This window comes from Bombina bombina, chromosome 6 (assembly GCF_027579735.1).
Source record: "Bombina bombina isolate aBomBom1 chromosome 6, aBomBom1.pri, whole genome shotgun sequence".
Lineage (NCBI taxonomy): Eukaryota > Metazoa > Chordata > Amphibia > Anura > Bombinatoridae > Bombina > Bombina bombina.
The window spans coordinates 722,129,401-722,142,550 of NC_069504.1; positions in this window are offsets into that span (position 1 = coordinate 722,129,401).

A 13,150-nucleotide genomic window follows, 5' to 3' on the forward strand; every position below is an offset into this window, starting at 1 on the left:
TGTGACACTTTTTTGTTTCGCAAAACAGTTAACCACAGCTCTGAAGATGCACTTACCCGACGAGCATTAACTTGAATTTCGCTCAAGCGATCACATTTACTTTCAACATGTAGGACAAGCGCAATTTAACCTGCGTTCAAACGAACGCGAAAACCCAATATCGATCACGTGCAAACATTTGTGCTCCAATCATAATCTGGCCATATGTCTATACAATATAATACTAGAGTGCAACCTTTCCATTAACTAAACAGTGCTAGATGTATGAACAGTTGAATATTATTATTTTTAAAATACATTATCTTTATTATTATTATTTTTTAACAAATGATTTGCATTTCATATATAATTTTTTTTATCAATATCTATCTATATCTATCTATCTATCTATCTATCTATCTATCTATCTATCTATCTATCTATCTATCTCATTGCAGGACTATGATGCTGCAAGCCCAGTGTGAAAAAATTATGTAAATAGCAATAGCGTAAAAAATAAATAAATACTGGTGCCATAGCAACCCTTAAGTAACCCACTGAACATGATACAAACTACTTGCAAAGTGGTTTATATAACTTTTATAATTGTTTTCTGGTTAAGTATTTTTGCTGGATTTAACAACATGTGTCTCCATTGGCTATCCATGTGTATTCCATGGGCATGATATAGGCAAAGTCAGAATGTTAAACCTAAACCTCTGCCCACCATGCAGATTTCATACTCCCACATGAAGTATTTTATTTTAAGGGCTCTCAATTTTTCTTTTATTTCTCTACAACTATTTTCAAGGTTATTTATTTTTGCATATGTTAGAGTAAACTGTGTTATAGTCCCATTTTTTTTTGTTTTATTTTGTTCTTATAAAATATTTGATGGATTTTTTAAGATTGCAGCATCCTTTACTCTATGCACAGAAGTGAAAGGTTATGACATAGATGTGGCTCTATTAATTATAAGGGAGCTTAAAAGGACAGTCTACTTGAAAATTGTTGTTGTTTAAAAAGATAGGTAATCCCTTTATTACCCATTCTCCCGTTTAACATAACCAACACAGTTATATTAATACACTTTTTACCTCTGTGATTACCTTGTATCTAAGCTTCTGCAGACTGCTCCCTTATGTCAGTGCTTTTGACATACATGCATTTTAGCCAATCTGTGCTGACTCATAAATAACTTCATGAGAGTGAGAACTATGCTATCTATATGACACACATGAACTAGCGCTGTCTAACTGTGAATAACTGTCAAAATGCACTGAGATAAGAGGCAACCATCAATGGCTTTAAAATGTCAGGGTATCTGAGTATTATTAAATAATATATATATATGTATATATATATATATATATATATATGTATATATATATATATATATATATATATATATGTGTGTATGTATATTTATCTGCACATATATTTATGATAAGGCCACAGAATTAATTATATATGAGACTATTTGCATCAATTCTATTTACTGTAGATTACAGTCCTCTCTGCCAAATGATTCTTGGCTGATAAACAAACCCCCTCTCTCATTGTTTATCTGGGATACATTGCAGACCTTTTGAAAACAATTCCTTTGATGAATTGGGACAAGTATCTTAAAAAAAAAATCATTTTAAAGAAAGATATAAGATATGCATCTCCTAATTTAAGATAACATTTAAGTTATTTCAAAGAGAGAGCATCTATCTCATTACCTTGGTCACAGGAACCCCTGTGAGTTATAGACGGTTCATTTAAGAGAATGTTTGAATCTACAAACATTTTCAATGGAAATAGTCTTATGCACATAGGTGCTAAATTGACACCTGCTGTGTTTTGAATCCACAAGTTCTAGACGGCATGTCTAGATGAAAGATGGCTAAACAGAGATAAATGTGGCATTGCAACTGAAATTAATTTTAAAATACAACCTATATAATTTTAAAATACAACCTATATAATTTTACATACTATATTAAATGTCTATATAGGGATCTGGGGAAATGCAATTCAGATTGTAATAAATTAAATGAATAAATGCATTAGTATATATAAAATGCCTAAGTTATTTCAAAGATGAATACCAAAAAAGTTGCACACTATGTAGTGAGCTAAAGGAATCTTACCGCTCTCAGTGGCACCCCATCTTCTCCGATCTGTATCCGGATCGTTCGATCTCCCTCTCTCGTATTCGGAAGGACAAAAGCAGCTAGACGGCTCCCAGCGGCTCTTCACGGCTTATCCACTCCAATACTTCGGTTTGAAGGTGCCGACTACTGCCGCTCAGCCTCAGCCTCCTCTCCCCTCACCAGTGTTACGGCGTCTGACGTCACCCGGCCTATTCGGTCATGTGACTTCCTTTCTGCCTCTGGTGTCGGGGTGTTGCAGAATCCTCCGTTCCGTATGATCTAGGGAATTTTTCCTTCGGTTGGGGTGTCACTGGTCCTGGCGGCCCACTTTGGAAGTCCTGTGGGATAACCCAGATGCCACTGGGATTTGTTTTACAAAAAAGTTTTACTTAAACCTGGCCGGACGGCACTCTCCTATGCCGTATTGCAGCAATCACCAAAAGATAACGGCACAGGTGTAAAACTTAAAAATTTACTTTATTACTTCTTCTTAAAACATAGCATATTCTTAAAAACACAGCACAAATCTGATAGACATGTCTAACATGTTTCGGCTTCAGTTAGCCTTAATCATAGACGTTTTCTTTGTTTTCCAGAAATCTAGTAAATATTGCAGGAAGAACTGATGTGGAGATGAGATCTCTAAATAATTATCTGTATAATACATGTTTAAGTGTTAGACTAATTTCAAAATAATATCTGTCTCTTTTTTTTCAAACAAGATATCCTATGTATATTAGTCATAAACACAGATATATGTGGATATCTTCTATTTTATTATAGAAACTGATAAAATACTGGCATTTGGTATCAAATTATACATTTTCTGTTATGCTAAATAATATATAGTTGCTGAAAAGAGAGTTTTATTATTGTAATAAGTTATAGTATGAAAATAATAACAATATAAGGAGATAGTTGGAATGTAGCAGAAATGAAAGATAAGATTGTATTTGCTGGTTGTCTGCTGCCCCCTAAGGAATTAGAATGGTATGACAACCAAATAGATTGTCTATTAGAACACATACAGATTCAGTGAGGTGGGCGTCCCCCAAAATGAACCAATCAATGCTATGCATCCGAAGAGTCAGTCCAAGATAGCACCGTGTTCATGACCAAAAACAGATCACTGATGATTATATACAGAAAAGCTGAATGCAAGGAAGGAGAGTCTCGAGGCTTTGGTTTTACACTGGTCTGATTGATAACTGGCTGCCATACTTCAGACACAATCAACTTAAAACAAAAAGCTGACACTAACTTTTGATCTATGCAATAACGTTTCTTCAAATGAGGTGATCTGAAAATATTTGGAAAAGATTGAACTACAAATTGGCTCAAACTGGTGATGTATGATTGTTCTATTTTTTTATATTTAAATCAAAAGTATTTGGTAACCATAATAAATTGCAGTTCAGCAGATTTAAAAAGGTACTTTATATTTTAGACTCATATTCACAGCCCTGTGTAGTTTAAAACTAGTTTTTGTTTGCCAAATAATTTATAGATGCAGCCACAGAAATATATTTTTGAATTTGTCTTAATTGTAGATAATTAAGAATTTAACTCAGCCTAGATAAATTGGCATTTAAACTGACTGTTTACAGTAAGAATATATATAACTCCTGGTGTTTTAATAAGAGTTAAAAAGAATATTTTGTGAGCTAAGTGGCCTAAATATATTTGTCTGGAAGTTAAGTAAACCATACATTGGTATCTCATTGTGGTATTTTAATGAAATTCAATTGTGAATAAGGTTAATAAATAAGGTAACTTTTGTGATCTTTGCATAGCATATTATAGCAGTTTAAACTTGTATAGTGTGATTCAGATCTGGGTTTTTACAAATATATTTCAATGTGTCTATAAATTTTAACTAATACAAAGAACTTAGGAATTTATATTATTTTTATGGTTTTGTATATGCATTTTATTGGGGTTTTATATTAATGAATAATTTTTAAATATATTGTATTATAACCCGGCCATATACTGACAAAAATCAGTTTGAGCCTACCTAGATTTAGATTTAAAAAAACAATACCAAGAGAACAAAGCAAATTTGACAAGAAAAGTAAAATGGAAAGTTGTTTAAAATTGCATGCCCTTTCTGAATTATGAAAGTTTAATTTGACTTGACTGTCCCTTTAACTTGCAACTTTAGGCTTTGAGGTACAAATCTAAACATATCATGCAAGTTGTAATATTGTAGCAAGTTTTTCATGAGCTATCAACTTCAACAAAATGGGTGTTTATTAATTCTACTTTATTGAATGAGCTATCAATATTATCAGCTTAATTGTTGATTTATGTAATTAAGATCTCTTCTTAACAGCCTCAACCAAGGACATAAGTGTATGACTTTAAAATGAATAATTGCAGCTTCATTGTTTTACATTGTATTTGGAGATTAGAAAGAGGCTCTGTGTATCATGACACTTTTTGTCCCTTCCTGCAGGCTGTAGTTTTCTAAGACTGAAGGAAGTTAGAAGCATTCTTGGTTATTGTACAGTCGAAGGAATTGACTCTGCAGTTATTTTTTTTCTTCAATTGTTAATTTCCCCTTAGAACACACATTGTAAAATCTAAACCCTACCCTTGGGCAATGTACTAACCAATTCCCTAATATTAATTTTTCTCACCATAATCTAGTGCTAATGAGGTAATTGGAGCACTAATATGGTCATAGATTTAATCTAATGAAGTTTAATGACACACTACTGGATTATACATTCATTGCATCTGTTTTATGGAGCAGTATTGTTTATTTAACTTATTGTATTATATTTATCTGCAATCTTTAATTAAATTGAAAACTCTCAAGAGGTTTGAAGTAGAATATTCTTTAAAAGATACTATTGATACACAATGCTGCCAAAATATTATACAATAATTTGCATCTGTTTGTCAGAAGTCATGGACTCTGGGATTTTACAAGCAGTAGTTTTTGTGGTTAATATATTTTATTGGAATGACCCATTGTGGCCATTATTATGATTGCTATTGTTTCTTTAATGTGAATTGTTAATATTCATGATATTATTCTTGTTGATTACTAGGATACACTGCAAAGCTGCTGCCTATGATTAATACTAATGAGAGTGTCCCTTTAAATACACACTAGTGACTAATAGTTGTCATAGTTATCTAGGGAGACTAGAGACCCATGCTTAGGTGAAATTGTATCATTTATCCCTTTCCAATTTATTTGTTATAATCTCTTTCAGATCTGATTTTACTTGGCTGGTATTGTATTACCGGTATATTGTATTTATTACAATCTAAATTGTTTCTACTGCAATATGATGTCTTGACATTGAAGATGAAAAACATAAAATAAATAAATAATCCCCAGATAACACTCAAGCAGACATATACATATAAAGTTCAATCAATCAAGAACTCTGAGAGACACAGCTGGGCTGTATGGCTAGCGAAGCTGATTGGATCAGTGGCAGCTTCCACTCAGGATCAGGAATGGTCTGTGGGTCCTGAGTAGTACTTTAACCCCTTAACAACAGCCAATGTACCCTGTATGTCTTCTGTCAGTTTTAGGGTAAAGGGTTAAATAGTGTGGGTCTCGCAGACAGCGTCAATACAATGTAGTTGCAAAAGGCCTCAAGGAGTGAGGCATGCAGTTATTAAAATGTACTATTATCTAATTTGTTTCATTCTTTTGGTATCCTTTGCTAAAGAAGCAGTAATGCACTGCTGGGAGCTAGATGAGCAGATCTGATGAGCCAATGCCAAGAGGCATATATGTGCAGCCACCAATTAGCAGCTAGCTCTTAGTAGTGCATTGCTGCTCTTGAGTATTTAACTCCTTTGCAGGTGCTAAACACATAGAGCTGCAGTGTTGCTAGTGATAAAATGACATGCTATAATGAAATATAGAGTATGTAATTATATCTCTAATGGTCCTTTAAAATTATTGGACAGAGAAGGCAAAAGCTTTTAGAGTATACAATTTTAAAAACAAATTACTTCTTTTATCATGCATCTTTTATTTATTCTAGCGCTGCGGAATCTGTTGGCGCTCTACAAATAACCGATAATAATAATAATAATAATAATAATCAAATTTGCTTTGTACTCTGGGTATTCTTTGTTGATGAATATATATATATATATATATATATATATATACAGTATATGAAAGCAATTTGTCCAAATGATACCGCAGATCATACTTTTGCCCCATACTGCTCCTTTTAGCCAAGATTTATTCCTAAATTAGGCTAAGACCAGAAGCATCACCTCTGCAGTCAGTTTCTGCCAATCATATCCAGTTTATACAGTGTATCAGATCAGGTGTGTGACTCCTGCAACCTGATATTGATAGCTATTCCCAAATGGAAGTTCAGATGCTTGGCCCAAAGCAGACCCCATTAAAGGGCCATTATACACTCATTTTTTCTTTGCATAAATGTTTTGTAGATGATCTATTTATAAAGCCCATAAAGTTTGTTTTTTTTAAAAAATGTATAATTTTGCTTATTTTTAAATAACATTGCTCTGATTTTCAGACTCCTAACCAAGCCCCAAAGTTTTATTTGAATAGCGTTAGCTACCTTCTCCAGCTTGCTCCTGTTTGTGTAAAGGGTCTTTTCATATGCAAAAGAAGGGGGAGTGTCTTATTTCCCACTTGCAGTGGGCTTTCCAACTGCCTTTTCAACAGAGCTAAACTGAAAGCTTCGAAGTATGTTTTTAAAACATTTTATACTGGATTTTTATATCAGTATCTGTGCATCTTATTCTTTATACTGTAGTAGTGTCTATTACATGCAGTTATATGAAAATGAGTGTATACTGTCCCTTTAAGCTAGCAAGTGGCTCAGGTCAGATACATGGCCTTTTTAGCAATGTCAAAATGACACCTCACATAAGATCTGAAACAATCTACATGCCCAAAATATGCATCAGATCTGATGCATTGTACTGTTTAGTCTATTTATTCCAACAATATTCCACATACCTCAGATGATCAATGCATGTCCCCTGTATCCCCCGAAAAGAGCTCCTACTCTATTAATGTTCTTTGCATGAAATGCCCCAACATGCAGGGAATTGAAAAGACTTAAAGATGGGGTGACAACCAAGGTCCAGACTGTAAAATATATATACATCTGCTATTGAAGAAGAATTGTCGGGTCCCCCTGCTATTGTGTACTTCAATGTATTTCCATCAACTGCATCATCGATTGTTCTGTTTGTTTGAGTTACCTGATAGTTTACTCTGAAACAGCAGCTACAGACTTTGGACAAACATCCTCCAAGTACACAGTGTTAATCACAGTTCTGGTGCAAAGCTCTCAAGAATCCATTGCACTGGGCAAGGACTTCAAGGTTGCTTTGCTTAGAGTTCTGAAGGAGGTTCAGAAGGAATAATGTGTATTGCATGATAGGTTTAGGCTATGGGAAAAGGTAAAGGAAGGTTTAAATTAAACAGAGATCACTGCTGATGTCCTGTGACATATCCCAGCACAATAAAAATCTTAAAAGGACATGAAACCCAAATTTTTTTCATGATATCTAATTTTCTTAATTCTCTTGGTATCCTTTCTTGAAGAAACACTAACGCACTACTGGGAGCTAGCTGAATGCCCTGAGTTATCCAAGATGAGGCATATATGTGCAGTCACCAATCAGCACCTCTTGAGTCTACCTAGGTATCCTTTTCAACAATGGATATCAAGAGAACAAAACAAATTAGATATGGGGGCGGAGCTAGCTGCCAAAGCGGATGGTCATGTCTTTACAGAGCTCCCGGCTCTAGATTTACTTATAGGGGCTTGTCTGCCTTATTATGCAACTTAAGGTTACTTAGTGACGGACCCCAATCATATAAACTTTTCAAGAACGAGTTTGGGAGTGTACAAAAGCTCTATATCACTGGATTTGATATAGCTGCAAGGCAAAATACACAGCGCTCTGAACATCTGAGTAATCTAAGATGGCGCTGGCTTCGTGGGATAAAGAAATCATGGCCTTGTTAGATGCCCACTTTTCAAGTCTAATTCAAGTACTTGCAAAAGCGATTAAACAGGAATTGCCTGCTAACGTTCACCTGGGCCACCAAGAGGCATTGCAGAGCCCTTCTGAGGATAATCTCCACATTTACCTTGCACCTTATTTACAAGAGGCTGGATATGCCAGAACAGCTGTCATACCGGATGAAAAGGGTTTACCGATGCAGAGCACTCAGTTACCGGACGTTGCAGCTACCATTACAAGTGTTAATACGACCCAACATGTTCTGCAGTACACCCAACCACTAACGCCTACTGGGCATTTGCATTGTGTAGATTCCCTCCTCTTACCTACCTTCCCCTCGGCCCGGGAGGCATGCAGCATTTCAATTTCACTGAGTAATGAGGTTCCTCTCTCGTCTCTGTGCCAAGGTCCTAGCCAGCAGCTGATGGTGCAGGGAGGTGGATATTGTCTGACTTTGGTTGCGGATCAGCTGGCACTAGTGCATGGCTGGAGCCGATCTGCAATCGGCTAAATAAAGGACACACACTCTGTTCCATTATCCTTTTACATATGGAGTTCCCATGAGCAACTCAGGACACATATCACTTCAAATGTAGGCACCACGCTGGATTATTTTAACTGTTTCTAATATAGCAGTCTCAATTTTCACACCCTGATGGGAAATCAGGGCACAAATTAAGCCGTTGATTCCACTTCATCTTCAGAGACACTAACTTATATGAGGGCTATTAGCAGGACACAAAAGGTCTTTTACGTCCTAAATTTTCTTTTTAGTTTAGGAAATGTTGTTCCTTGTTCTCTGGTATTGAGGCGGAGATATGTTTGTGTGGATATAATTATTTAAAATTGATATTCTGGGGGGCACTATGTATTTAGCAATGTTTATGTTCTGATTATAAGCCACTTTTTTACTAAGATGCTGAGATATGTATGCTCCTTATGCACTTAACTTTTTGTATAGATGTCATTTACAAAAACAACATATTTCGCTATAACTATTTAAGAAAGGCAATGAGCTTTCACTCCTATATATATATATATATATATATATATATATATATATAGATATATAGATATATATTTTGCAGTTTATTTTTATGCAACATTTAGCTACAACTAGACATTAATAACCTTATGGGTGGAGCCACATAAGTATGATTCTCTTATATAGTGTGCTTGAGATTATTTGTAATTTATATGGTGAGACCGTTTTTCCTCATACTGTGTTTATTGCTTTTCCTTAATAGATATAAACAAGCCCTTGTTGGTGTGTTCCACCTTAATATATTAGCTTGATACATATTAGCTCATAAATTATGGGAATCATGTGTTTTCTATAAAGTTGGGTATTATATGTATTATTTCAGTATTTACCTGTTGCTGGGTGTAGGGCCCACACTCAGGGAACAGGATTTACACCTGCATTTCTACCCTGAGCTAATGTATATAATAATATTCTTTATATATTTAGGAGTAGTTTCAGCTTTATATTAACTCAAGATATCTACTCTTGTTTAATCACAATCCTCTATGTACCAGTGTTTAACCAGCCATATCACAATAACCCCACTAGTTCCATCTTTGTTAATAGACCTTATAAGATTATTTTTGCTATGTAAATCAGCTGGCCTCCTACCCCCCCCCCCCCCTTTAGTATCCCCATTAAGATTCCAAAGTGCTCTGGGGTTCCCAGTTGTCACTTTAGCGGTTTTCCTCGCAACATACCGCACCTTTCCTCCCATATACACTCAACTATTGTATATGATTTAAAACTACTTGTTTAAGCTGTTTCGTTTATTGGTGTATATTATGTTTAGCCTGATGGTAGATGATACTATTTGCATATTTCTCCACACTTTTCTATATATTGCTGCATATTACAGTTTTTTATATGCTGCTACATATGCTATACTATTTGAACTATACATTGCTCTGTCTGAAACAATCAGGTATACCCAACTTCTGCATATGCTTTAAACATATTGGCTTAAATGTCGCCTTATATGCTATTCAATTTGATATTTGTATTGTTCAGTCTGAAGCAATCAGGTATACTTCACTATTGCATATGCTTTAAAAAAAATTTGCTTAAGATATTGTGCGAATTGATATATAAAATGTTCGGTATAATAGTTCATATTTCTTGATATTCTGTTATATCTTGTGGCACAGTAGAGCTGTCTTATTTGTGGATAACTGTGTTATACAATTTGAACTATCTACTGTTTAGACTGAAATTATCCTATCTTATAGATATATATTTGTTGATGTGTATTTCCCCTTATTTCATGTTAATCAATGACCTCAAGCAGTATGTATGTCCCTCTTATATCCTCTGTGTTCTCTGAGGCCACAATTTACATGTCAAATGATTACTCTGTATTATTTGAAAATCTCAATAAAAATTATTTAAACAAAAAACAAAAAAAAAATGTTTTTCCCTTTAATTGAAAATAAATAAATAGGAGGGTTCTTTATTGAAATGGAAGAGAGAAGGTGAAGCTAAACAAGGAATGAAACTATATACAAGCAGTATTTTTAAATATTTTATAAAAACCTGAAATAAAAATATAACCAACTAATTGGAAACCTATCATTATTCTACTGTTGCTTTATAACTAAAGATGATTGTTCTATTCAGCAGCATTTTTTACAAAGAGTAAAACACTAATTAAATCGAATTAATATGGATCTATGAATGCCATCTGCTACGATGAAAAACATCTAACATTATTTAAACAATTATGCAGAATGCAATCTGCTACTATAAGGAACTTTTTTACAATATTCATTGAATGACACAAAACATAGATTCTAATCAAATTATATGTGGATAAATGTATCCTTATTTGGCAACGACAATATGTTAACGACATAAAAATCGTACTACTGAGCCTTTCATTCCTATATAATACTGTTATTTAAATTCTATGGCCATCATTATTGTTGCCTAATGCTTATCTAGATCAACAAAGGATTAATATAATGCAATTATATTCTCAGATTTATTAGATACAAATACAGCATGAGAATTATGTTGTGAATCATCTAATCATGGCTATTGGCAACAGATTATTATCTATAGCTTGTTAGGGCACCAACATAGGTTTATTCTGTGTTCATTTAAAAAAACAGAATACCATAGGACTAAAACAAAAAGTATTATAAATAGGCTGACCATATTGCCGCTTTAAAAAGGGACATACATGAAAAATCAATATGTCAGGGCTATTTAAAGAAATGTTTTGAATAATGTACCATTATAAGAACCCTGACATATGTATTTTTCATATGTGTCCCTTTTTAAAGCAGCAATATGGTCACCCTAATTATAAACAAAGTCCACCTATTTATAGTAAAACATTGTGATAATTTGATTAAATTATTTAGTAATGCCTAATGTGATTAAATGCCTTTCTTACGTAAAGGGACACCATCAAATTTATTTAGTTTCTATGTTATTCTTTGTTGAAGTGATAGCTAGGAAAGTGTCTGGAGCACTACATATCAAGCAATAGTGCTGACATCTAGTGGTCTTGCAAATGGATAACATTCTTGTTGTGATATATTTCTCCAGACACGTGAACGCTCCAGAACTTACATACCTGCTTTTCAACTAAAGATACCAAGTGAATAAAGGTTTGATAATAGAACTAAATTAGAAAGTTGTTTAAAATGGTATGCTCTGTCTGAATCGTTAAAAAAAATTGAGTTTCATGTCCCTTTAATGATAACATTTGCAGGATTTTTTTTTTTTAAAAATTCCACTTTCAAATATTTTTTTGAAGTAATTTTAAAAACACACATGTAAAAATCATTACATTCTGGTACCATTATATTTAAGCTTGCATTATTTTAAAATATTTGGTTTTTATGAAACATTTTTACACTTTCCAACTTAACAGAACAAACAAATATATAAAGTCATTGAGATTTTGAGCACCAATAAGACATAAATTCCATAAATATGTTTTTACATGTTTTCATTTTACTTAACTGCAAAGGGATCCAATGAACTTGTTTATATGTCTCTATATATATGTTTATATATATATATATATATATATATATATATATATATATATATAGTAATAGGTGATCCCCAAAAGAGAGGACAAAAGACGGCTAAAAATCATCCACGGCTGGTTCAAAAAAGGTGTTTATTCAAGCAAGGTGCTAGTACATAAGGTGAGAGCAAAGCCTTAACACCTGACGCGTTTCGCGCATGCGTACATGCGCTTCATCAGAGGTGATATGTTCAAGGTGTGCATTGACCTATATGCAGCAAAGGGACCAATCATGTTATCGGTTCAATTAAGAACTATTGTCTACACCTATGAGTAAGGTAGCTGAACCCTTTGCTGCAGATTGGTCATAAAATTTTGTTCCTTTAATTACTAAGTAAATAACACAGTAAATAGTTATACAAATCTTCTAGTACTAGTACAATTGTTAATATATATACATATACAAACTATTCATTCTAAGCCTATGTGAACTAAATTCTAATAGCCAATTAAAATAGAGAAAAATTATATATAAATAAAATAAAAATAAAAAGTATTACATAAAAAAATTATTAACAATCACATTATTCTTCAATTAGGCAATAATATGCAAGAATAACTTAGAAAGTAGATATGGAGATTTTTCCAGGGATGCAGACTTATCGATAGTGGTATCAATTACTATAAATCTGTCACCATCGATGCATATGTGAGAAAATCAACTATCTAAATTAAGAATGGACAAACCATCACATTAACATAATCAAAATGTTAAAATAGAAATGAAATTCATAAGGGAACAGAAATTCTATTAAAATAAACATAAATATTATAATAAGAAAACATAAATATTGTGATAAAAAATTATAATGGAACACACTCAGTTAATTTCGGATGTGCTAAGTTAATTGTTCACTGTTTAAGTTAGTGCATCCAAAGAATTATTAAGATTTTTTTCATTCATTTCTTTTCTTTGTGGGACCTGAACTGTGTTAGTAAGCTTTAGGGGGAAAAAAGGATTTTTCTCTTGTG